The sequence below is a fragment of the Leucopleurus acutus genome (genome assembly GCF_964270905.1).
Source record: "Leucopleurus acutus genome assembly, chromosome: 8".
NCBI classification, from domain to species: domain Eukaryota; kingdom Metazoa; phylum Chordata; class Mammalia; order Artiodactyla; family Delphinidae; genus Leucopleurus; species Leucopleurus acutus.
In genome coordinates, this window is record NC_139151.1 from 46,551,994 (window position 1) to 46,579,863 (window position 27,870).

Consider the following 27,870-nt stretch of genomic DNA (forward strand, 5'->3'; position numbering starts at 1 on the left):
ATAACCAAGAGGTCACTGAAGAAATCAAAGAGGAAATCAAAAACTACCTTGAGATAAATTACAATGAAAACACGATGATCCAAAACCTATGGGATGCAGCAAAAGCAGTTCTAAGAGGGAAGTTTATAGCAATACAAGCCTACCTCAAGAAACAAGAAAAAATCTCAAATAAACAATCAAACCTTACACCTAAAGGAACTAGAGAAAGAAGAACAAACAAACCCAAAGTTAGTAGAAGGAAAGAAATCATAAAGATCAGAGCAGAAATAAATGAAATAGAAACAAAGAAAACAATGGCAAAGATCAATAAAACTAAAATCTGGTTCTTTGAGAAGATAAACAAAATTGATAAATCTTTAGCCAGACTCATCAAGAATAAGAGGAAGAGGACTCAATCAATAGAATTAGAAATGAAAAAAAGAGAAGTTACAACGGACACCACAGAAATACAAAGCATCATAAGAGACTACTATAAATAACTCTATGCCAATAAAATGGACAACCTGGAAGAAATGGACAAATTAGAAAGGTATAACCTTCCAGGACTGAACCAGGAAGAAACAGAAAATATGACTAGACCAGTCCCAAGCACTGAAATTGAAACTGTGATTAAAAATCTTCCAACAAACAAAAGTCCAGGACCAGATGGCTTCACAGGTGAATTCTATCAAACATTTAGAGAAGAGCTAACACCCATCCTTCTCAAACTCTTCCAAAAAATTGCAGAGGAAGGAACACTCCCAAACTCATTCTATGAGGCCACCATCACCCTGATAGCAAAACCAGACAAAGATACTACAAAAAAAGAAAATTACAGATGAGTATCACTGATGGATATAGATGCAAAAATCCTCAACAAAATACTAGCAAACAGAATCCAACAGCACATTAAAAGGATTATACACCATGATCAAGTGGGATTTATCCCAGGGATGCAAGGATTCTTCAATATATGCAAATCAATCAATGTGATACACCATATTAACAAATTGAAGAAGAAAAACCATATGATCATCTCAATAGATGCAGGAAAAGCTTTTGGCAAAATTCAACACCCATTTATGATAAAAATTCTCCAGAAAGTGGGCATAGAGGGAACCTACTTCAACATAATAAAGGCCAGATACGACAAACCCACAGCAAACATCATGCTCAATGGTGAAAAACTGAAAGCATTTCTTCTAAGATCAGGAACAAGACAAGGATGTCCACTCTCACCACTGTTATTCAACATAGTTTTGGAAGTCCTAGCCATGGCAATCAGAGAAGAAAAAGAAATAAAAGAAATACAATTTGGAAAAGAAGAAGTAAAACTGTCACTGTTTGCAGATGACATGATGACTGTACATAGAGAATCCTAGGATGCCACCAGAGAACAACTAGAGCTAATCACTGAATCTGGTAAAGTTGCAGGATACAAAATTAATGCACTGAAATCTCTTGCATTCCTATACACTAACAATGAAAGATCAGAAAGAGAAATTAAGGAAACAGTCCCATTCACCATTGCAACAACAAGAATAAAATACCTAGGAATAAACCTAAGGAGGTAAAAGACCTGTACTCAGAAAACTGTAAGACACTGATGAAATAAATCAAAGATGACACAAACAGATGGAGAGACACACCATGTTCTTGGATTGGAAGAATCAATATTGTGAAAATGACTATACTACCCAAAGCAATCTGTAGATTCAATGCAATCCCTATCAAATTGCCAGTGGCATTTTTTACAGAACTAGAACAAAAAATCTTAAAATTTGTATGGAGACACAGAAGACCCCGAATAGCCAAAGGAGTCTTGAGGGAAAAAATGGAGCTGGAGGAATCAGACTCCCTGACTTCAGACTATACTACAAAGCTACAGTAATCAAGACAATATGGTACTGGCACAAAAACAGAAATATAGATCAATGGAATAGGATGGAAAGCCCAGAGATAAACCCATGCACCTATGGTCAACTAATCTATGACAAAGGAGGCAAGGATATACAATGGAGAAAAGACAGTCTCTTCAAAAGTGGTGCTGGGAAAACTGGACAGCTACATGTAAAAGAATGAAATTAGAACACTCCCTAACACCATACAGAAAGATAAACTCAAAATGGATTAGAGACCTAAATGTAAGACCAGACACTATAAAACTCTTAGAGGGAAACATAAGAAGAACACTCTTTGACATAAATCACAGCAAGATCTTTTCTGATCCACCTCCTAGAGTAATGGAAATAAAAACAAAAATCAACAAGTGGGACCTAATGAAACTTAAAAGCTTTTGCACAGCAAAGGAAACTACAAACAAGACAAAAAGAGAACCCTCAGAATGGGAGAAAACATTTGCAAACGAATCAGCGGACAAAGGATTAATCTCCAAAATATATAAACAGCTCATACAGCTCAATATTAAAAAAACAACCCAATCAAAAAATGGGCTGAAGACCTAAATAGACAGACATTTCTCCAAAAAAGACATAAAGATGGCCAAGAAGCACGTGAAAAGCTGCTCAACATCACTAATTATTAGAGAAATGCAAATCAAAACCACAATGAGGTATCAACTCACACCAGTTAGAATGGGCATCATCAGAAAATCTACAAACAACAAATGCTGGAGAGGGTGTGGAGAAAAGGGAACCCTCTTGCACTGATGGTGGGAATGTAAATTGATACAGCCACTGTGGAGAACAGTATGGAGATTCCTTAAAAAACTAAAAATAGAATTACCATATGACCCAGCAATCCCACTACTGGGTATATACCCAGAGAAAACCATAATTCAAAAAGACACATGCACCCCAATGTTCATTGCAGCACTATTTACAATAGCCAGGTCAGGGAAGCAACCTAAATGCCCATCGGCAGATGAATGGATAAAGAAGATGTGGTACATATATACAATGGAATATTACTCAGCCATAAAAAGGAACGAAATTGGGTCATTTGTAGAGACGTGGATGGAGCTAGAGACTGTCATACAGAGTGAAGTAAGTCAGAAAAAGAAAAATAAATATCGTATATTAATGCATGTGGAACCCAGAAATATGGTACAGATGAACTGGTTTGCAGGGCAGAAAGAGAGATACAGGTGTAGAGAACAAACATATGGACACCAAGGGGGGACAGTGGCGGGGGCAGGGGGATGAATTGGGAGATTGGGATTGACATATATACACTAATAATGCATAAAATAGATAACTAATAAGAACCTGCTGTATAAAGAAGTATAAAATAAAATTTAAAAATAAAGTCTTTGTCTACAGTGACCCAAGCACACCCACCTCCCCCTTGCTAGAATGCAAGGCCTCTGGGACCTCATGGAGGGTGGAACAGCAGACTAGAGGGGCTGGGTAGGAGAACTGAACAGTGGTTCTGACCAATACTTAGTCTCCTCCCCACCGCCCAAGGCCGTTGGATTAATGGGGAGTTGTTTCACACGCCCATCCTAGACTCACTGGTGGTTCTCCAGTGGGTCAGCAATGGAGAGGGTCTTGACAGCAGATTGGAGGTCCATGTGGGTGGAAACAGGGCACTGCCAACCACCTGATCCCAGAGAGCCAGGTCGACCCTGAGTGGGTGTAGAGAGGGTGCTGCAGAAGCTGGACACGTAGCATGGAAAACAGATGTGTGATGGTCCCGGCAGGGGACCTGCAGTTGTACTAGAATCAGGAGAAAAGCATCATCATAATAACTGCTCGCTAAAGGCCAAGTGCTATCCTAAAATCTTTATACAGATTACCCGTTTAATTACTACAGACCCCCTAAGAGATAGGTACTATTATCATCGTATTTGTAGATGGGAAAACTGAGGCACAAAGAAAGCTTGCCCAGAGTCACACAGCTCATAACCAGCAAAGCCAGGACCTAAACCCACGCAGTCTGAACCAGAGTGTGGACAGATAACCTCCACACCGTGCTGCTTGCTGGAGTTTGGGGCTGTGCACATTTGGTGGGTACTCGGGATGGGGCGCCCTTGCAGCTCCTGGAATTTGATTGCCCGGGGGTCTGAGGTGAGGGTTGCTATATACTGTTTCCAGAGCCTCTCCTGGGAGGGAATGAACCCCACGATCAGGACCACTGGGTGGGGCTGAGGCAGGCACCGGCAGACTGAACCGTCCTCTTGGATTCGTCCCTCACGCTCCTGGTACAGACTTCACTTCTTCAGATGATTACCCAGTTAAGTTATCTGACACGTGACATTCTGAGCTGTTGCTCCAGGTGTGCACTTGGCTGCTTTCCTGGTGTTGACGGGATACCTGCCTTGCTGCTTAGGGAAGGGAGAGTTTGGGCTCCACCGCAGCCCTAAGCTTCATCTGAGGCCTGGCTGGGAATGGCTTTGTGCATTAAGATCCGAAGGGAGGGCAGCCCCAGGGCCAAGAGGGAGAGAGCCAGGTCCTTCTCAGTTTCTGAAATGATAAACATTCCTGCCAGGTTCTTGGGAACAATGGAGTCCTCTGTGAAAGGGCCTGGCCCCCAACCTAAGCTAATTAGATCTAGCGGAGGCTAAAATTGACCCTTCGACACCCCTGGGGCTCTGCATCGCCTCACAACCCTGAGGGAGATGCCAGAGTATGTCAAGGACACCTGAATACCCCTGGGCAGATGAGACACAGCAGAAGGTTCTGGGCTCTGTGGAGCCCTCCTCTGCCCCTTCCTGCGTCTCCCCTGACACACCCCCTGCGTGTGCCTCCATGGGCCATGGGTCCTGGCTAGCCTAGCTTGATGGAATGCACCCAAGGTCATTAGTGTATGACTCAGAAGAGGTGGAAGCCAGACGAGAGGCCAGGCGAGAGGAATACAGTTCAACCACGGAGCAGGTGTGGAGAGGAAGCCAGTATGGTGTGGTTTGCTGTCCAGTGTGAGCGAATGTTCTCCTTGCAGGAGGCCACCTCCCGTGGACCAGACCGGTCCTCACCCTGCACGTCCTCTCGAGCTCCAAGCGCTCTGCACACACATACCTGTACGCCTAACACTTCCCGGCCCCCATGTGGGGTCCCAGCTGTGTGGGTGATGAGGGCTGGGTTGCAGGTAGTGGAAGGAGCACGGCCTTTGAAGCCAGGCAGACGTGACCTTGAATCCCAGTTCAAAAAGATGATTTCTTTTTGAACTGCCACACGTAAAGGGCGCTTGTCCGTGCTCGGCAGCTGTGATCCACCGGACCCGTCTCCGCTAGGATCTGTCGTCTGACACGGTCACCCCACCCAAGAGTCTCCACTGCAGGCCTCGAAATGCCAGCCACTGTGTTGTTTGATTCAGACCTGCGTGATCTGCACTTGTGCTTAACTGGCACATCCACCAGCAAGTACTTGTGCAGAATTACGGGGCCATGATGAGTCAGAAAGGTGAGGGTAGGAAGTGGGACTTGGTTTCCCCAGTCGAGGCTCTGTGGCAGATACCTGAGGACAAATTCGCGTTTGGACAAAGCCAGCAGTCCCTGGCCCTGCGCCAGGCTCTTGTCTCTCTTATCTGCGGGTAGATGGGCTTCTGTACACAAGCCAGTAACAGGTACACGGGATATTAACAGCTACTGTTTACTGAATGTTACCAGGCTCCTCGAGAGCCCAGGTTAGGTTCTTTGTGTACTTGATCTCTGAGCCCTACCGCACCCCTGCAAGGTGCTTGTTACTTTACCCAGATGAAAACTAAGTTGTCTAAGACATCGCAGCGGACCCAGAGCCAGTCCCCTGTATTTTTCCTGTGTTTATCGTCCAGCTTCTTGTGGCCCTGGTAAACATGATGCCTCACAGACAGACACTTGCATTCTTGAGGGACACACACACACACCCGGAGGGCAGGACACCATGGTGGTCAGAGCACCGGAGCTGGAGTCTAGAAAGAGGGGATCAGCTCCCCCGGTAACAACCGTGTGGCCTTGAAGCCTGGCTGCTCCCGGCCCTTGAGCCTGGATCACAGGCACTGTGCACCTCGTGGGGATGTTGCGCAGGTCTGAGGAGGTAAATGTGTGTGAATGTGCTTTATCAGTTGTAAAGGTCCTCGAAAGCTTGAAGGGGGTTTACTTTTTCATCTCTTCCTCTCCCTCCCCAGCCCCCATAAAAGGATGTGATTAAAGCTCACACTCACCCCCTTGGGGTTTTCTGCCTGCCACTGTCAATGTCTGGCGAGCCCTTGCCTCATTTTTTACACTGGGACCTTTTTATCTTCAACCACCTCTACTATCTCCACACACACACACACACGCACACACACACACCCCTCTCTGCCTCTTAAATGCTACTGAAGCCATTTTCTAGCCACATACAAGACTGATGTTGCCAACACCTTGACCAAAGCCACTCTGGAAAACAAAGACAACTTTATCTCAGCAAAAGTCAGAAGGACGCTGACACCCAGGACACCGTCTTTGATCGCATTGCAATCTGGACTCCAGCCCATCTGTCAGTTCATCAGGAACACACACACACACACACACACACACACACACACACACACTCCCAGCATAACTGGGAGGCAGGCAGAAAGCAAGGATTAGCCCCAGCAGACCAGCTGTCTCCTCCCCCTCCTCGGGGCACCCAAGTGCTGATTCCTTTGCCAGAGCCCCGCTGCACGTCCAGTTATGCCCAGGTTCCTCTGCCGGGCTCTTCCAGCTGGAGCAGAACAAGCACAGGGCTGCAGCTGGGTCTGCTTCACTTCCTGTCTTCACTTCCACATCTGGCCCTTTTAGTCCCCCAGCCTTGGTGTTCTGAGCAGAGCACGGGGTTAGGAGTCAGGACCTCTGGGTTCTAGCCCTTGCTACCCTCTTTCTGGCCATGACTCCTTAAGCAAGTCACGTAGCTCCTTAGGCTAAAGCAAAGGTGGTGGCGTTGGGTTGTATGGCTTCTGTGATCTCTTCCAGCTCTAACCATGTAGGATCTAGTAACTCAAAGTCTATAACCTAGTTACAAGTGGGATCTTCAGGTGAGCCATGGTTGCATTATGGAGCTGAGCTGAAGTTTCTCCACCTGTAAAATTAAGAGGTCAAGTTAGAGCAGTAGTTCTCAGTGGCAGCTGTGACTAAAAGCATCTGCAGCAGTTTAAATCAGAATCCCAGAGGTGGGGCCCCGGCAGCTTTAGTTTTCAGGAGCTCCCCAGGGATGCTCTTGGGCAACTGCTGAGCAGGGTGATCTCCGAAGTTCCTTCCAGCTTGGATCTTCTCTGACTTGTCAGGAGTCGGTAACCTGCAGCCCATATCTTCCAGGCCACCCCAGGCTGGCAGTGTACTGACGGTTAGGGTCATGATAATGTAACAGAAACTTTATCTCCAGCTCAGCCCTCAGCAACCAAACTGTTGAACCTCACTGCCAAGTTCCTGCATGTCTCATTTACGCGGGTAGTGGAGGGGGGGGTAGTCTCATATGTGTTTCCCCCGCCCCCGCAATTTCCTCCTGAAGCCTCTATCACTGCACAGAAGTCACCCGTCTCCCAAGCTGCAATTCATCCTATGTCAGTAGTTCATTAGACAGGAAAAAGCATCAGACCAAAGGTGACTGATCATTTGGAGGAGGGCGTGATTCAGAGTACCCTGGCTCAAAAGAGGAAATGGGCCAATTGGAGTCCTTTCCAGGAATTTGAACTGACAAACGGGAAAAGGTATATGGAGAGAATTTTCCAGTTAGGAAGGGAAATTAGGACAGAAAGGTTGCTATGGTTTAGATTTTAGAGTTGGGTCGTGGTAGGCCAAAGGCAAGTGCCAGCTGTGATGGAGCAGAAAAGAAAAGAATAGGGAGTAAAGGATCAGATCTGTGGAGAGAGAATAGGGCAGATGGGAAAGAAAGAGGGAAAAGCAGGCAGAGCGAGTGACGGTCCCCAGAGCTGCCTCAGTTCATGATCATTTTCCACTCCAGTTCCTGTTCACAAATTTACAACGAACTCTGTTTCTCCAGAGGGAACTTACGTGAGCCTCTGCTTTAGGTCACTGGAAGAGCCAGGCTGAAAAAGAGCTGTGAGATTAGATGGTTCTGATTAGTGCCCCAATCCCCTTGTTAGCTGGGTGGATGGAGCTAACAGATGAAAGTAGGGTGTCTCAAACTTTAGGGTGCACTAAAATAACCTGGAAGGCTTGTGAAAACAGACTCAGAGAGTTGACTGAGCCACCAAGTTCCAGGCGCTACGAGTGCCTGCTGGTGCAGGGACCACACTTTGAAAACCACTGAATTGAAGGCTGGTGAAAAGTCATTCACGCACTGTGGCTGTAAATTTGCCTCTAAGGTTCCTGGCATTTAAGGCAGATAAATGCAAAAGGAGATGAAAACACATGGCTTTCAGTTTCTGACAAGAAAAAGCTTGCAGGCTTATCTGCAGAAGTGTCATTTTGCTGAGAGTTCTGACTCACATGTGGGCATCTTCCCAGACAGACCAGCTGGGCAGGCCAGGGTCTGTCATGGATTGATTGGTGCCAGTGATTGGGAATTGATGCTGGAATGGATCTGAGGAAGGTGGCATGGGAGTCCTTCCAGAGCGTGAGGTTGTTCAGCTGTCATTTGACATGAATGTCATGTGGTGTAAGTTAAATTGTATCTGGATCCCACATCGCAGAAACACTTTGAGACAGAGAGATGGAGGAGAGAAGGACCTGTTGTTGTTTTTTTTCTAATTTTTATTTTTTTTTTAGTAAAGACTTTATTTTTTTAGGAACAGTTTTAGGTTCACAGCAAAATTGAAGGGAAGGTACAGAGACTTCTCATAGACCCCCTGCTCCCACACGTGCACAGCCTCCCCATAAACAACATCCCTCACCAGAGTGCTACATCTGTTGCAACTGATGAACCTACAGTGACACATCATTATCACCCAGAGTCCATAGTTTACGTGAGGCTTCATTCTTGGTGCTGTACATTCTATGGGTTTGGACAAATGTATAATATGGTATCATACAGAGTATATTCACTGCCCTAAAAACCCTGTGTTCTGCCTATTCATCTCTCCCTCCCCTACTCCACTCCTGGAAACCACTGAGGGTCGTTTATTTTTGTGTCTGAATTACATGGGTTTCAATCACTGAGGGAAGTGGCGTCTTTTTTAGAGGAAGTTTAAAGATTTACAGACGAAAATGTGAGTTTGTACTTCATTGCATGTGACCTGCCTTTAGCATCCAGGAGCCGCTTGCTGTGTGGGGAGGATAGAGAACCCTCACCCGCAACCGGCACCCATGAGTCTGGGCGTAGGGGGCTCAGAGTGAAGGTAGAAAAGGTTGAGCGGCCTCACACAGATGCAAAGATTTTATTTTTCCGTTCAAGCTGGAAGCAGATGAGCTTTATTAACTAGAACAGGATGTTCTGAGTTTGACTTCCTTTAGCCGAAGGCAGATTTCCCTGGCAGTTTAAACAAACTGATTTTTGTTTCTTTTTTATCTGACTCTGTACTTTTCCTCCTTTGTCTCTGGCAGTCCCAACCATGGTGATCAAAAGAATAGGTGTGGGAGAATTTCCTTACTGAGAAGGAAATCCGTACATACAGTCAGGAGTTGAGTAGACCTTTCCGTAAATATCCTTGATCTCTCATTAACCTGTAAAATGCACAAAAGCTTGTGTTTGCTCACAGAAACAGACTCAGGGACTGGGACTTAGGAAGGAGAGGTTTTGTGTGAATGGGACGAGAAGGAACAGATCAGGAAGAGTGTGTCTGGGATGCAGAGGAAACTGAGGCACCAAGATTTAAATAACCTGAAAACAGTTACATATCTAGTACACAGTCAAGCTGCGATTCGAACCCAGCCTCCAGAGCACACACCCTTGGCTACCGCCCATCATCATGTCCTTCTGAGCCTCTTCTCCCTGGTGATGGAGCTTCTCCAGGACAGAGGACTCACCACCACCGTGTGCACAGCATGTGTGAGAAGATCACTCCGTCAAGTGGGTGGGGAAGGTAAGGCCAATGTGAGGCCAAGCGAGGACTTTGGAGTCGCTCATCAGGGATCACAGTACACTTCTGAGAGGGGGGCTAAACTGAAAGCATTTTCCAAGGAGGATAGTTCTCGGAGGACTGAAGAGGAGCATCCACAGAGCACTGCTGTGTTAGCTGAAGGACAATGAGACAAGAGCCTGACAGAGTCTGAGATGCCGAAATGAAGGGTGAAAACGCAGGACATTGAGAAAGAGAAGCCTGCGGGATGTGAAGACTAGTTGGATGTGAAGGTGAAAGGGAGAAAAAGAAACGTCAGATGTGAACTGCATTGCAGTGGCAGGCATGGGAAGTTGAGCTTGGGCTCCAGAACTGGAACAGTGAGCTGGATCAGAACAACAGCTGCCACTGCCTTCTGTTGAGGGGTCAGGACCACGATAGTCACGTGACCTTTATTCTTTGAGTCTCACAACAGCCCTGAGAAATCAAAATATGTTACTGTCCCCATGTCACAGAAGAGAGGTTCAGAGGTGATGGGACACTTGCCTGGAGCCAAAGGGCTAGTAAGTGGCAGGATTCAAACCCGAGTCTATTCTGTTCCAGGGCCTCTCCCTCCTTCCACATTGGAACTCCCTCTAGTCCTGCATTGCTCAGCATTTCTGAGTCATGTGTCCCACACATATGTCCTCCTCAAAATGACAGCTACGGGACTTCCCTGGTGGTGCAGTGGTTAAGAATCCACCTGCCAATGCAGGGGACACGGGTTCGAGCCCTGGTCCAGGAAGATCCCACAAGCAGCGGAGCAACTAAGCCCGCGAGCCACAACTACTGAGCCCGCGAGCCACAACTACTGAGCCCGCGTGCCACAACTACTGAAGCCTGCGGGCCTAGAGCCCACGCTCCGCAAAGAGAGAAGCCACCGCAGTGAGAAGCCCGCACACCACGATGAAGAGTAGCCCCCGCTCGCCGCAACTAGAGAAAGCCCGCGCTCAGCAACAAAGACCCAATGCAGCCAAAAATAAATAAGTAAATTTATAAAAGAAAAAAAATGACAGCTAAGCAAACACGTTCCTTAGACCTAATGAAATTAGCCACAGGGATCTACAGGAGCCCACGTGCATCAGCCTCGGCTGGAGTCCCCTGCGGGGAGACAGGGGCCATGGGGCTGTGTCAGGGTGCCCGGTTAGAGAGCCACGGGAAGAGAGCCAGGGTTTGCACCTTGGCAGGATCTTGATACCCGCACAGGCAGAGCCCTTCAGGCACATAGCAAGGACACACCAAGCACTTCATCCATCCTGCCCCCATGATACGTCCTTGAGTTGGTATCAGGTTATTCGATGGGTCCACATTTAAGCACACCCCCTGCACAGCCAACACAGATGCTACCTGTGTGCCCCCGGCAGCTCCCTCCCCACAGCTCCCAGACAACTCCCCGCTCCACGTTCCAAGACAGGCTGAGACGTTTGCCTCCTAAGAGGACTTTGAGAAGAGTCACATCTCTCCAGGAAGTCTTAGGTGAGGCCTTGTCTGTAAAGAGATGGAATAGATTCCCTCTTAAGAGACCCTTGAACTCAGCATTTCTGTCGGTTTGCCTCTCTTTGCATCCTACAGTGACAGGATCATGGAGCTCAAACCAAGGCCAAGAGGGGACATGACACCTTCCCCACCGGGGGTACAAATCAGTGGAAACAGTAGGACTAGAACTCAGGTCTCCTGACTCTTTATTCCCTTACTGCTGTGCAGAGAGATAGGTAGGTGTTCCCCCGCCATTTGAATCAAGCTTAATTCGTAATTATTATTTACATTTATATAACACTTTGAAGTTTGAAGGTGAATTCAAATACAATCCTGCCAACTGCTCTGTGAAACACAGGGCAGCCCCTTTCACGTGACGAAATGGGGGATCCAGAGGTTGACTCCCTCAGGCTCTCTACAAATAGTGAGAGAGAGAACTGCACCTAGAGTTGGCAGCTTTCTGTTTGCCATTCAGGACTCTTTCCACTACTGGACTGACTATAAGCTTCCGACTGGCAGGAACCATATTTGTTTAGCTCACCGTTGGATACCCAGCACCCAGCACAGAGCCTGGATACACTCCTTGTTAGATGGAAGGAAGGATGGATGGAAGGATCGATGGATAGAAGAATAGGATCGATGGATAGAAGAAACTTAGTCTTATTTTCCTGATGACTTCTAATAGATCTTGGAGGAGTGAGCTTCTATTATTAATGGCTCCTTAAAAACAAAGAGCTTTAACTCTGTAATTTTGTTTAAAATTCATTATGTCCTAATTTTTTTTAATGTTAATTACATTTGGTTCCTTTAAGAATCTTCAGCAGGAAGACTTGCCCAGGACTTGGGACATAGTAGGCATTCGATAACTGTTTCTGGAATTTAACTGAATTTAAAAGCGAGGCTGGAGAGGTAAAAGTAATTGCAGAGTCTCTATGTTACTGGTATGATTAAAGAACAGACTATCTATTACTTGCAAAATAACTTTATCTCCAAATCCAGGCCTATCAATTGGGAAGAAACCAACAGCGAGAATGGAATGAGATCATGACCTGCATTTCCAGAATCTTTGGTTCCAAAGAATTAATAACGATGTCCAATCCTCACCGCAAATAGGTGCAATAGATTGCCCTTGCCTGCCGGTGCAGGATGGACCCTGCATGAGCCAGCGGTGCTTCTTGTGTGCAGCCAAGTGGAGGGACGTGGATGTGAGGTTGTCATGGTAACGTTTTCACTGATTGGAAGAATAGATGAAGCTGGAGTGAACCTCCTTGGCTCACATGGGGGTGGGAGTGGGGTAACCAGTAGTAAGGAGCAGAGAAACTTCTCTCTCTCTCTCTCTCTAGACAAAGACGGTGCAGGAAATTTGAATTCAAGTAATAGTAAAGCAAAATCAGGTAAAGTGCTGGCTAGAATTAGGGTAGATAGGTAATGAAATGATTTTGATGATCAAACCAGAAACGGGGGTGTTTGAGAGCAAACCTCTACCCAGGCCAGTGGTTTGAAACTTTCATTAAGAGTCCACTTTAAAAAATTACAGACTCTAGCTCCCTTTCCCAAGATTCTGTTTCATTGTGTCAGGAGTGGGGCACAAGAATCTCTCTGTTAAAACTACCCAAACTTGGGGCTTCCCTGGTGGCGCAGTGGTTGAGAGTCTGCCTGCTGATGCAGGGGACACGAGTTCGTGCCCCCGTCTGGGAAGATCCCACATGCCGCGGAGCGGCTGGGCCCGTGAGCCATGGCCGCTGAGCCTGCGCATCTGGAGCCTGTGCTCTGCAACGGGAGAGGCCACAGCAGTGAGAGGCCCGCGTACCGCATACAAAAAAACTACCCAAACTCATTATCCTACAGGAAATTTATGGACTATATTGGTAGCACATGGACCATAATTTCATAAACTCTCCTCTGGGTAAGCAGAGCATCAGAAATCAAACTCAAGCCTGAGCTGACAGCTGTTCTCATCTGATGGGAAAACTTAGGGGAAAATAAAAGCTGTTTTCTACTTAGTCCTAGTTTTAAAACAAAGCAAAAACCAGAGTTTAATTATTCCATGATTGATAACAGTTGAGTTTCTGAAATAAGCTACTTTAGTTTATACATTATACTTTCTTTTAAACTTACATTCTACCAAATGTTTCCCTCATTGACAGAAACCAGCAGATGTTCGCTTTGCCTGATGGCCTTTCGCCATCTTACCCAATGACAAATTCCCACGTACCCTTTAAAATCATCCCAAATGTCTTCATCTCTCGCCACCTCCTTAGTCTCTGTACCCACACTCTTGCTTGCAGAGTATTTTGATCCTTCTTCTATGTCTGTCCACAGTGGCCTCTGCTAATACTCTACTAGTGAACTTACTACATTGTTATCCAGTAGTTATTTACAGATCTGCTCCATCACTCTCTCCTCTGTCTGACGGAGCTTATCAGACTGTGTCTCATTCATCTTTGTAACTTTGCCCTTTCCCTTTCTTTAACTCCTAGTATGGCAGTTCCCATATACTAGAATGAATGAATGAATGAATATATGTTTCATAAGGGCAGAGATCTTTGTCTGTTTTGTTAACTGACGTGAATATTCCAAATGCCTAGAACAGGTCTTGTCACAAAGAGGGGTCTAATAAGTAATTGTTGAAATAATTCATGAATGAGTGCTTAGCTTTCACAGCCAATAGAAAAGAAAGACTGGACCTGCTGTGTTTCTCAGCATAATAGTAAAAATTTTTCATAGTGGCACAGTCTCATGAACAGGTCATGATTGAGCTCCCCATTTGATATTTCTGGCATCTAATAGTTTGGGGTTTAGCTGTGTAGACCCAAGGTATTCTAATAGAGAAACAGAAGTAATATTGCAAGCATATAGCTCATACCTACGTAATCGGATCAAGTCAACTTTTTTCAGCCTTCCTCATCACATTCTGCTACTAATGGTAAGCCTCGGATACCAATGATTCTCTAGGAGAGTTTACATGGAGTAATAGTAAAAATAGCTTCTATTTATTGAGCACTTACTAAATGTGCCAGGCATTGTACTAACTGCTTTCCATATATTATCTCTTTTCATCGTTTTCAGGCAACTTGATTAGAAATGTTTTATTGTCCCTATTTAACAGATGAAGAAACTGAGGCTCAGATGTAATTTGCCAAGGTCACTCAGCTACTAACCAGAAGACATGAGATTTGAGCCTAAGTCTGTCTGAGCTTCTGCTCTTGAGCTTCACAGTAACTCTAGTGTTTTGAATTCAGTGGGTCCCGTTGGAACACACGTCGTTTCCCAGTCATTTCAGAGCATTACTTTCTTGGCCTTCACCTTCCTGATCTTGAGTTTTCTGAGACTTCTTCCTTTCAAGAGATTTATAGTTTGGAGACGAAACTCAGTCAAAATGACAAATTACATCCAATGCCCCACACCCACCTCACCCCAGCTTAATTGTACCTGATGAGTAGCCCTTTCATACATTTGGTTCCAGGCACTTAGCTGTCTCTTGCATTTGCTTCCAGTGATCAGGGTCCCTGAGGTTTGCACATATGTTTTCCCAGTGAACTTCTGTCCTCTCTGAAAACTGCATTCTGTTCTCTTTTATTAAATTCCAGCTTTCATGACTAATATACGGTGATAGCTCCAGAAATGTTTATACGATAAATTAAAGTGGGCAGAATCTTCCGCTTACAAATTGCTTCAAGACAGGGCTCAGATGTCTACCCATAGAATTGTCTCATAAATGCTAGCATAAAATTGATCCGAGCCTTTACAACTTCAGCTTGCCCTTGGCCTAGGGGCTATTGTTTCAGTGGGTCTCGCCAGGGTCCTGCGCTCCTAGCCTGTTTCTATGACTCAGTTGGAAAAAGTATGTGGGACTACTTCTCAAACCTGCTTCAGAAAAACAGGATGTTTCTCTCTCCCGATCTTGCACATACCTGTAAACAAACGACTCGTTGGCAGGGCCTCTGAGTCAGAGGTATAGCATTTTCAGTCTCTCAGGTTTGACGATTATTTGCTTGGATGAATCAGAAGTTCATGTTAGAACAGAGCCACGTTCCAAAAACGTATTGCCCAGAGACCCAGATTAACTAGAGACCTTCTAGACGGCAGGAAGGTGTGTGTTTGTTTTATAAAGTGGAGGCATGTGTGGGTCTGTGCCATGTTCACAGCCATAAAAGAAAGTGAAGAGTGTTAAGTGTGGCTTCTCAGGGAAAACGGGGCCTGAAGCCTCTGTGATTATTATTGTTGGAGGAGTAAATATTTCAGTAGAAAAAGAAACTCCTTTGTACCATCTCTGCCTGAGTTTTCTCGGCATGTTTTAATATTTTCAAGTAGCAGCTGAAACCACACTAACCTTCCTTGTTCTAATTGGAAGCATCTGTGAGTTGCAAAATTAGAATTTTCAGATTCTTAAGTGATCTGCTATTTGGACAGGGGTGTCAGTTTCGGCGGAAATTTTCATCTATGCGGCCTTTTTTTTTTTCCTCCCAATTATAAATTGTTCAGTCAGCTAATGATGTGATGGTAACCAGGGCACTCTTCATCAGCTTTCCATGTACGGACGCTTTCTTAAAAATGAAAACCACACTTTCTTCTACAGTGGTTTGTACACCTTATCAGGCTCCTTCTTATTCGAGGAGAACAGAGGGAAAAATTCCCCCAACCCTTGGAATTCGACTGGAACAATTTTCTCCTGCCAAAAGGCATCTCATAATCAAAAACACTAGAGCAACAAGTGATATTTGCAAATTCCAGGAAGAAAAAAAATAGTTGAAACAATTAGAAACCTATTCCATGTTTTCTCTATGTTAGTAGGAGCCTGTCTTCTGAAGGACTTTAGTGTTTTACAGGTTATCTCCTGAAACTTCAACAAGAGAGACATGAAGGTTCGGTGGCTTCTTACAGGCTTGCCTGTACTTACTACTTACATTACTTCCTGTCTCAGCGCTGCTACCTCATGGAGCCTCAGTTCTCCCGGGTGTAAATGAGAATTTCCTAGCTTGCTAGACTCGTGGTGATGAGTAAATGGTGTAGCATTTGTAACATGCTCCCAGCGGGAGCTGTCTTACTCCATTCTGGCCGCTATAACAAAATAACCACAGACTGGGTAGCTTATAAACAACGGAAATTTATTTCTCCAGTTCTGGAAGCTAGAAGTCCGAGATCAGGGCAGTTGGCATGGTGAGATGAGGGCTCAGTTTTGGTGGCAGACTTGTCCTCGTACCGTCACATGGCAGAAGGGGTTAGGGAACTCTCCAGGGCCTCTTTTATAAGGGCACTAATCCCATTCATGAGGGCTCCACCCAAATGCCCCTCCCAAAGACCCCACCTCCTAATACCATCACATTGGACATTAGGATTTCAGCATAAGAATTTTGGAGGGACACATTCAGACCATAGCAGGAGCTAAACAAACGCTGGCTTCTTCTCTTTCTCTCTTTCCTACATTTTACTTGTCGCAACTGAGGTAAAAAATGACATGACTTACTTGAGGCCAAAGATCAGGCCCTCATGGAGCCAAGACAAGCCTGAAATTTACAGGTCTAGAAACTTCAAGGCTCCATCCTCTGTCTGGGTTCAACACCAGCTCTACAGAATTTGGCACAGGGTACGTTGTAGACTGTTCCAAAAAGTCATAGAGAGCAAAAGACTGTGGGTGCTGCAAGCCACTTCACAGATACTTTATGTGCGAGTAGGATTAAAATTAATGGCTACACAGGGGAAGGGTTCAAAATGATGCCACCAAAAAGATGACCCTGTCTTTCCGTACTAGGCTCCCCATAAACGTTTGCAGTATTAAATTTAATAGGCTGGACCTGCAGATCAGTAAGTTTTTGAGAGTGAAAAAGAAAAACAAATCATGCTTATCTCAAGACACAGGCAAACCAGAATATGTAATCGCCCTACCTGGGAACCACAGCATGAATTTCTGTGTCTCTTGGAGGGAAACCGCCATTCATTCCTTTGAGAAATACATCTTATGTTCCAACTTAAGATTTTTCAAGAGGCTACTTGTGACCAACATTGTGTTATTTTACTTAACGCTCACACCAGCTTAGTGAGATGGATTTAATTATTAAATTAACTATTAATTAGCGCCCCACTTTAGTAATGAGCAACTGACACTCAGTGAGGTTAGTAATTTGTTAAGGTTGCACAGCATATGAGGGTAAGATTTGGGATTTGAGCCCAGGTCTGTCTAGCTGTAAATTCATGCTCTTGCAACTGTTCTAGGTCTAGTCTGCAGGTCTTGCTAGATCATGTCATAGGATCATAGATTTTTAGAGGTTATCCGATCTACCTTCTACATTTTTCAGATGGGGAAACAAGCTCAGAGAGGTCTGATAGCTTTTGCAAACTCACGTAGCTGGCTATAGTAGCAGAAATTTTCTAGTGCCCTTTTCCGAACCACTCCATTCCCACACAGGGAAGGAGAGAAAGGAATCTATTCAGAGATTCCCTTCTGAAGTGGACACGATGTTTATAGGGCTGTACTGGGGACCCATGGAACTCATGGGAGGTGGAGCTGCTCTTAAGATGCTTCAGGTCTTCTTGGGGAAAACTGTCCAACAGCAGCAAAAGGAGGGAGGGCGAGAGGGAAGGGCCAGAGTGCCCTAGAGTGGAGGCTCCAGGCCCAGCTCTGCTGCTCTTTCACTGTGATGTAGCCACCCGGGTGCTCCTTGTTCCATGGTTCTCCCCATCCTCCAATCATGTCTCCATTATACCCCATTATATTCCTTGTTTCCCATGTGCCCAGCACAGTGCTGGATGCCTAAAGCAGGATGCAAGAAGCCCCAGCAGGGGACAAGGCGGTCAGTACTCTCAAGGAAGCCCCGCCCACTCCGAGGCCCCGCTGCGGGAGTCACGTGGGTGGAACCACCGTCCTCACCTTTACGTCTCACTCCAAAGACAGGCACGCTCCACCTCAGTGTCATCTGGGAGGGTCGGAAGGAAAGGGGGCCTCCTCGGGGTGGGAGGGGCCGCGTGCCCACCTAAGAGGAGACAGGATGGGAAACAGGAGGGGCCGTCCGAGGTCCAGGAAATTAACTATGGTTCAGTGGGTTAAAAATAATCAAAATGTCCCTCAAGATAGAAACTAAAACCAAAGAAGGACGGTGAGTGACCTACCACTAACAGGTGCCCGCCCCGCTTTATTCACATCCCCCCGAGGACATTTCACAGGACCAGGGGAGAACGTGATTCCTAATTTCTCCCAGGCACGATGGCTACCTCGCTGTATCCTCAGGCTCTGCCTTACCAGGTGCCGGGCAGCCAGGCCCTGGGACTTCTCAGACCTACTTTCTCCTGCTGTGCTGTTGAGTCCGGGAGGCTGTTGCTGGGTTTTAAAAATAGCCTCTTGCCTGTTTTCAGAGGACAGGTTCCCTGGCTGCCAAAAATGTGCAGAATGGTGGTTCCGTGGCAACAGCGAGCCTTTGTTCCAAAGTTGAAAGTTCACGTCCCTCCTCCTGAGCCCGGCCTCGGTGGTTTGCCTGATGTCGCTGACCCTGTTTTAATTAAGTCCTCCTTTTTTGTTCGACTCGGTGCCAAGAAGCTTGAATGAATCTTGTGTTGTTGAGTGGGTTTTGTTGGGGTTTTTTTCTCACTTCTATTCTGGAAACTTCTAAGGGTCCCTCCTCTGCAGCCGGAGATAAGGGTTAAGAGTCTTTTTCTCAAGAAATAACATTCTCCTAAGTGAACGTTATCTTTGTTTTTCTTTCTCTCTCGTGTAACTGAATTCTAAAATTCAAGGGGGTTTTCTGGCTCCTGATGGAAACTGGAGATAGTATGTAATTTACAGGCCTCTGTGGGAGGGAGGACACTTCACCAGGGCTTGCCCTTCTGAAATTCCAACAGACTGAGTTTTAAGACAGGTTCGGGGAAGGAATCGTGATCACCACTGCTCATGGCCACTGCACACAAATTGGATGTTGGTGTTCTAGCTTCCTAGTGTTGCTGTAACAAAATACCTCAAACAGGGTGGCTTAGAACAGCAGAAGTTTATTGTCTTACAGGTCTGGAGGCTGCAAGTCTGAAATCCAGGTGTCGACAGAGTTGAGGTCTCTCTGAGATCTGTAGGGGAGAAGCCTTCCTCGCCTCTTGTAGCTCCTGTTGTTTGGCAGTGGTCCTTGACGTTCCTTGCCGTATAGACGCCTCACTGCAGTCTCTGCCTCCATCACCTCGTGGCCATCTCTCCCTGTGACTCCCTCTGTCTTCACCTCTTCTCATAAAGACACTGGCCATTTTTGATGAAAGCCCTCCCTGATGGCCTCACCTTAATGACATCTGCAAAGACCCTATTTCCAAAGAAGGTCACAGGTAGCAGGGGTTAAGATTTCGGTGTATCTTTTGAGGGGGACACAATTCAATTCAGAGTTGTTTCATTTTCTTGGCTTGGAATTTTCTGTCACCCAGAAAATATTTGGATATGTTACTGCTCTGTAGCGTAAGTAACCAATATCTGCTACCACTTATGGAGCATTTACCACACGCCAAGCACTATGCCAGGTACATGATCTATTATTTCATTGAATCCTCACAGAAGCACTTTGACGTAGGTGTTATTATATGCCCAGTTTATAACTGAAAACATAAAGGCTCAGCTGTGTCTCATTTCAGCACCCACGTTCTGCACCACTGAGCATACCCAACACGTATGTTGCTTCTAGAGCACCTGTTGTGTGCTTGGTGCTCTGCTGGGCCCCAGGGTTACAGCAGTGAACAAGACAGATGTTGTCCTGCCCTCATAGGACATATAGTCTAGTAGGAGGACCTATGCATTAAAGATATACTTTTCTAAGTAACAGTCACTAACCCGCAGTGCTATAGCACCGTCTCCCATCAGGAATTCTTTTCCTCTGCTGTCATTGCCTGAGGTCTGTTGTAGGAACAGTGACTACTGAGATGAAGCGTAGTGAGAAGACCTTCCAAGAAGGAAGACTCTCACCTCTGCTTTAACCAGAGCGCCAACGTCTCGCTTAACATAATGGGCATCTCTGAAAGGTTTTGCGGAACAGAGGTTACCATGCTACATGATGCTATGGAACAAACATCCCTTAAAGCTTATTCTGTGCTTCTGCCTCATGTGCTGTGGATCAGCTGGGGGCTGTGCTCAGCGTCTTCCTCACTCCAGAGCCAGGTCCTGAGGTGGCCTCGTCTGGAACAGTACAGATGGCGGCGGCAAAAGAAAAAGAGAAGATGGTGAATCACATACTGGCTTTTAAACGCTTCCAGCCCAATGTGTCGGGTCAGCCCTGTTGCAGGGTGAACAGCCTGTAACAAATACGTCTTTCAGGCCAAATGAGTTACGTATGTGAAAGAATAAAGTAGGTGTTTAGTTTTTGTTAAGCATGAATCCATTCCCTTTCCTGGCCACACATTTACCCCAAAACTCCATGTGAGAGGGGGCTGCCCCCTTCTCTGGTCCCTCCTTCTCAGGCCCTGATGTCCAAGCATCAGCTGAGAAGGAACCTGGGTTCTGTTTCTAGAAACCAAAATAGGAAAGTTCAAATTTGTGAAAGCCATAAATCAGGGGACAGTGATTTATGCTCCTGAACAATTTTCTGCAGCTTCCCTTTAAACAGCAACCTCCCGAGTACACATATGGTGTTATTTTAGGTATATTTTAGTAACTCACAACTTTTCAGGAATGTTCTGTGAAGCAGGGAATACATTCATTTAAGCCGTGATTCCATAGGTTGGCAGCCTATCATATTGACTATACATATTTTTTCTTCCCTCAAGTTCCAAAATTGCCTCCCTGAAGTAAACAGGAAAAACTTGGGGGAAGGTATCAGTAGCTACAGTTATTTCTGTTTTTTTGTTTTTTCCTGTTCCAGTTAACGGCTATTAACAATGAGAGATTCCCACGACAGCCTCTCACCCAGAGGCCCATCTTCACAGCACCAGGAGCGCCAAGGGCGTTCCGTTCTAATTACTCAGAGGAGTCGTTAGCCCGGATGAATGCTCAGGTTATGTTAGCTCACTGCAGGATGCTCAGTGCCTCGGGATCCCCGGGGCAGCCTGTAATTCAGTCAGAAGCTGGAAACGCTTCCACGTCAGTGCGAAGCCAGGCCCAGCACTTCCTGGAGCTTCCTACCTTCCTGCTTCCTTTTGTGCCTCAGGACGGGGTGGTAGAACATGACACCAGCTGTTAGAGCCAATGTCTCACAGAGCAGCTTTCATTTTGGGGGTGGGGGGAAGGGTCTGACTCCTTCTCTTGGAGAAAAGATTAAAACAGACCCAACTGTGGAATACAGAGAGCTCCTCGGCACCCTAATTACTACCCCAGTCACCCAGAAAGGGCCGTCAGGAAACCAGGGAGACTGGTACACTTAACACCCCCTCTCAGATTTACCATATTGGTCAAGGTCGGATAGGTATGAAGAGTCACATGTCTCCAGGGCTTTACAGTGTGCAGAGTGTGTGTGAACTTGCCTTGCTTCATCCTCACAGCCACTCCGTAATGGAGAAGCCATTGTGCCCATTTTACTGAAGAGAAAGCTAAGACACCGAGAATTGAAGAGACTTGTCCCAAATCCCACACCTAAAGGAGCCACATTTCCATGCTCCAAAAGACGTGTGTTTAAATCTCACCTCTACCTTCACACCCCTTCCGTCTTAATCTCATCTATAGAATGGGGATGATGCCTGTCTGAGAGTGTTGCATGGGAATTAAGATAGTGTGCATAAAGGCACAAACAGGGTTCCTGAAATATTCAAAAGCCCAGTGGATAGATGGATGGATGGATGGATGGATGAGTGAGTGAGTGAGTGAGTGAGTGAATATTGCCCTTTTGTGACTTGTATTCCCTTTCAGGCTGCCCTTGATCTCACCCTATTGAATACTAGCTCTTGCAGGGAATGTGGAAAACTGCTAGTTCCAACTGTGCATCACCAAAGAACTCTATTTTGCCCTCACTCAGTGACCTTCATACTGCAAGATTTTCTACCAAACTTTGACTGTATATATAACTGTAAATCCTAGTTCCTGGCAAACGTGCACATTAACTTGGTATAAATCTTGGTATAAAATACAAATTAATGATTAGCTACTAGTGTTTACTGAGCACTTACTATAAGCCAGGTTCCTCACTGGACATTATGCTAGCATTTGGACCCAGGCGGTCTGACTGCCGGGCCTGCACTCCTAACCATGAACTACACTAACTCAGCAACGCTAAGAGCTGCCATTTGTTGGGCACTAACTACATGCCAGCAGGCACCATGGTGAACTCTTTAAATATGCATTGTCTTAGTTGATCCTTATAGCGAAGGCATGAAGCAACTGGTGTCAAGTTCTCCATTTTACAGATGACGAACTGAAGCTTGAGGAAGGGGTAACCTGTCCACAGCCACACAGCTAGCGAGGAGCTAAGGCAGGATTTGAACCCAGTGCTGTGGCTGCAAAGCACGTACATTTAACCCCCAGTCTATGCTACCTTCCCTCTGCCACTCCTCTAAAACTTCACTTGAGTCACTTTCAGTGATCTGTTTTATTGGAAGTAGTCCCTGAAAATCCCCACGCCAGCCTCAGGGATTCCTGTGGGCCTGAGGTCTCTGGTGAGACTAAGCAGGTGTGGGTAGCTGTGCCTCCCATGGCACCTAGATATTCTTCCTGAAGCCGCTAAGAAGGAATGCAGAGGAATGAGTGTCTGCATTTCTCACTTGAGAAATGAGAAAGTGAGATAAGAACCAACCATGGCAGCAGAGGTAAGAACCAACCCCATCACCATGTATTGCTGGAGAAAACAGTGCCCCACTCTTCGAGTGGAAGTGGTTTAACCTGAAAGTAGATTGCTGAGGACATCTAAGAAGTTTTCTTCCCTGGAAGTATCTTCTTCTTGAGCTGGTCTAGATACAGTTCCAACAGGAAATTTGGCAAGCAACCCCCTAGGATCCTACTGGAACCTGCAGTCCATTTGTTTATCATCATAATCCCTCACTCTGCACATTTTACTTCCTCACCAACATGCATCAGAGAAAAATATTTCATTAGTGGCCCCAGTGTGCATCTCTGGTACATTTCAGTCCATATCCCTAGCTGTCTGTTGGGAACTAGATCCATGGAGAGAACAGGCAATCTGGGTCAGTAGAGAGAGCCCTGGACTCAGGACCTTGGTTCAAGCAGGTTCTGGTGCTTATGAGCTGTGTGACCTCAAACAAGTCACTTCACCTCTCTGGAGTTCAGTGCCCTCGTTTATAAAGTGAGGTCTTTGGACTAGATATCTCAGAATTCTCATCCAGGATTGGGATGATTTGTAGCTGCAAGTAATGTGATAGACGGAAGTGCACTTTGAGAAGTGATTAAAAGCTGTTAATACATTTCAGAAGGTTTTATTTTTGCAGTGTGATCTCTTCCTAGAATAAAATTATATATGCAAAAAAGAAAGGAGTCTTTTGAAATTTTAATAGCTCAAATTTAACTGTAAAAATATTCCTTTGAAGTGTCCCTCTGCCCTCTTCTTATCTTCAACAAAGAGAGCCTATTTTAATGTACCAGATTATTTCCACAATCACACTTTTCCTGTGTTTAGAATTAACTGCATCAGAGCTTTGCTAAGGTCTAAAATGGTGCCTGTGTCTTACCCCTTAACATGTGAGCTTTTTGCTGAATATCATTACTAAGCCTCTATCTGGTAAAGGCAAAGTTGAGAACAGGAGTTGTTTGGCTGAGGTACATTTCCAAAACAGGTCAGGGTCAAGAGCTGCTGAAGGCCAGGAGTGCGTCATTGGGATTAATTAATGTGGGTAAATGACTTCCCCAAGGTCACAAGATGAGTCATCAGTGAGCCTTGGGCCAAGACCTGGTTTTTCCATCTGGAAAGAACTGGCCTCTTTGTTAGCATTGTTGTTCCATGTGACTAGCTCTGGATGACCTGAGGGGAAGCTGCTTATGAATATGAGAGCTGCAGCTGTGGAAAAATAGAAGCTGGTGAAGAGTCACAGCCCTAACAAGACCTCCGCAGGCCACACCTCAGAGCAGCAGCTGGTTTGGAGGTACAGGGGGTGGTTCCTTGAAAGTGTCCAGATGTATAGGCTCACCTCCGCCCACTTACCCTTCTACCGACACCAAGACAGGTACCACCATTTAAACTTCAGGATGGCTTGAAGCATCCTGAACTTCAGTCCTTGGAGTTCATTATTATACACACAGTGTGATTTTTCCAAACTCAGACTGCCTGGAGATGATCCTTAGCGACAAGTTCCCAAAAGCCAATCCGATACTTGGTTTTGTCTTGATCGATACAACTGAGTGCCCCATGATCGTTTCAGAATGGCACAACAAACCCCTGGAACTTTTTCTCAAACCTAATGAATAAGTTAATTCAAAGACCCACATCGCCCCCAATCAACATGCTGGAAAGAGCCCTGCCACTCCCAAGTCTTAGGCCCTGGGGTTTTCCTCCCCACTGGCCTGTCCACTGCCTTCCTACATGCGTTTCCCCACGCTAAGCCACAGGCACAGCCCAGCACCACCCAGCTCAGCACACTGATCCCTTGAGCATGATACGGCATGACACACATTAAAGTTTCCTTCACTCCAGCTTTATTCAGCGCCTTTCATCTTCATCCCTCAACCTTCAACCATCCTCATAGTTCACTTACTCACTTCTCCACTTATTCAGAAATTAGGTATGAGCATGCATTATGGACTATGTCTGGGCATACAGTGGTCAGCAACAACAGAATAAATGTTCACCTTGCCCTGATGAAGCTTACGGACTAACGGGGGAAAGATATTAACCAAATAGCCACACAAATAACTGTAATAGGTTTGTGTATGTAGGTATGGGGTACTTTGAGAATATATAACAAGGAGCCCCAGCTTTGACTTGGAAGTCATCAGAAGAATAAGTAGAAATTAACTAAACAGAGAGTGAAGAGAGGCAGGGGGTACCAGGCAGAGGGAACTGTATGTGAACTTGCCCTAGAGTAAGAAAATCATGGCACATGGAGGAATGGAAAGAGGAAGGCCAGTGCAGCCGATGACTGGAGAATGAAATAAGGATGAAGAGGTTGACAAATGCCAGGCCACACTGGGCTTTGCCGGTAGACCATGCTAAGGACTTGGGTCTTCATTCCAAGAACCATGGAAAGACATGAAGGATATTTATCACAAGGGATAACACAGTAAGGTTTTGGAGTTCCCTGGTGGTCCAGTGGTTGCGACTCAGCACTTTCACTGCTGTAGCGCGGGTTCAATCCCTGGTCAGGGAACTAAGATCCCACAAGCCACGGCCAAAAAAAATCACTCGGTAAGGCTTTGATTTCAAGAACATCACTCTTTCTACTGTGTAGAAAATAGATTAGATAGAGACAAGAGAGGATGTTACAAAGTTATTTTGGTGCTTTAAGGAAGAGCTATTGGGAGCCTGGATGAGGTAGGTGGTGTCGTGGATGAAATAAAGTGTATGAACCAGGAGCTAATTACAGAGGAGAAAGGAAGGACTTGGCAAGGGGTTGTATAAAAGGGGAGAGGACAGTGTCAAGGATGCTTCCAGGGGTCTGAGGTTGTTAAACTAGATGTATGGGGGTAATAGTCACTGAGAAAGGGAGCAAGAGAAAAGAATCAGGTCTGTCTTAGATTTTCGTTTTGTCTTGTCTTTGAGTCATAGTGATGCAAGTTTAGATCGTATATTTGGTTCTGGACAGGTTAAGTTTGAGGTGCCTTTGAGACACACAAGTGGAGATGTCAAGCAAGCAGTTAAATATAAGGATCTAGAACCATGGCTCTAAAGCCAGGTCACATTTGCTCCCCAGGAGACATTTACCAACGTCTGGAGACACTTTTGGTTGTCACAACAGGGCGTGGGGTGCAACCGGCATCTAGTGGGTAGGGACCAGGATGCTGCCAAACATTCTGCAGCACCCAGGACATCCCCACCCCCTTGCAGCAAAGGGTTATCCAACCCAAAATGTCAACAGTGCCCCAGGTGAGAATCTCTGGTCTACAGATATTTGAGAGTCACTGGCCAAAAGCTTTGGGCACCGATGAGATTATATAGAGAAAGAATAAGAGTAAGGAGGAGAATGGGGTAGTGCAAGTTTTTGAGGAACTGTAACACCTGATAGGGGGATGAGCCAGCAGAAGGGACTAAGAAGAAACGGCCTGAGAGGCAGAAGAAGACTCACAGAGAGTGGAGTCGCAGAAGCCAGAGGTTGGGTGGGGAGTGGTTTAAAGTGTCAGATGCTGCTGAGAAGCCAAAGGACATGGGGACTAGAAAGCTGCTGCCATTTAGGGACATGGACGTCATCGGTGGCCTTGGCAAGAGCAGTGTTGGCAGCACGATATTAAGAAAGACATGTTTCAGGGGAAGATGAAAAAATGGAGGTGGCCAGTGTAGACAATACTCTCAAGAAATTTGGCTATGGAAGGAAGGAGAGAGAGAACAGTCTCGACAAGGAGCGTGAAAGTCAAGAGTAGTTTGGGCTTTGGTGGTATTTTTCTTGTTTTGTTTACACTTTTTATTATGGAAAATGTCTGACATGTATAAAGTAAGCAGACTATTATAATGGACCTCTCTGTACCCTACATTCTGTGAACTCTAGATTATTTTGTTCCTCAGAAGAGTAAGTTTTGTTCTAGGAAGGACTTAAGTTGGCCAGACTCAAATTCCAAACTCTGTCCCTACGGGTCTGCAGCAATGGAAATCTCTGCTGGGTTCTTTCAGCGTTCAGCTGCAGCTTTTTTTTTCTTTTCTTTTTTTTTTGCCAGGCCCTTGGGTATGCATACCTGAGTGGTCAGCCAGTGATTTGGGCAGGTTTTACACACAGACTTGGAAGTTCATCCTCTCTGCATCTCCTTCCCTTCCAGAACTTTCCCCTTCACTTCCTGACTGCTCTTCCAGCTCCAGCTCACTTCTCTGACACCTCAAGCTAGTAAGACTTTGGCTTTCTGCTGCCCCAAGTTGCTTGCAGATTAGACCGCTCTCAGGAAAAAGCTGCAAATTTGCAGATCTCAAAGGATCTAATTCCTCCTTTCGAAGGTAGATTCCCGTCCAGTGTCTGCCTGTTTTTGGCCAACTTCCATTGCCTTAATTTAAAATAATTTTGTAACGTAACAATAACAATAAATTGTTTAACAGTTAACCATCTCATCATTGTTATCTGCAGAAATGTTATTCTGTCCAAGTGACTCTGTCACTACCAGAAGCCGGAAGCTTTTATGATGATGGACTTGGGCATATTTTAGAGCTAATGGAAAATCTAGTAGAGTGAGAGATTGAGAGAGACAGAGAGCGGGAGGAGGGATCATCAGCGGTGTGAGGCTCTGTAATTTTCAGTGGAACAAGAGGAATGAAGAGGTTGGCTGTGGATGCAGAAGTTTGTAGATTCACTGGTGGGAAACTGACAGAGATGCTTCCTGTGACATCAGAGACAAGGTCACTAGGGCAGTGCGGGGGGAAGGGTGAGGCAGTTGGAGGTTTGAGAACAGAGGATTTTGAAACAGTCTTTGCAAAGAGTGAATTTTGACCAGAGCAACTCTGTAGGCACAGAGGCTGGTCAGTACTGAGAGTCTATGTGGGCTGACAGGGATGAGTG

At 45.7% G+C, this 27,870-nt stretch overlaps 1 protein-coding gene across 1 annotated transcript in view; it reads left to right on the forward strand.

Annotated features, from left to right (window-relative positions):
- The window catches only part of ME3 (malic enzyme 3), a gene marked incomplete at both ends in the record, with an annotated part of 199,014 nt that overhangs the window by 105,267 nt on the left and 65,877 nt on the right, over positions 1-27,870 (forward strand). The window lies entirely within an intron of this gene.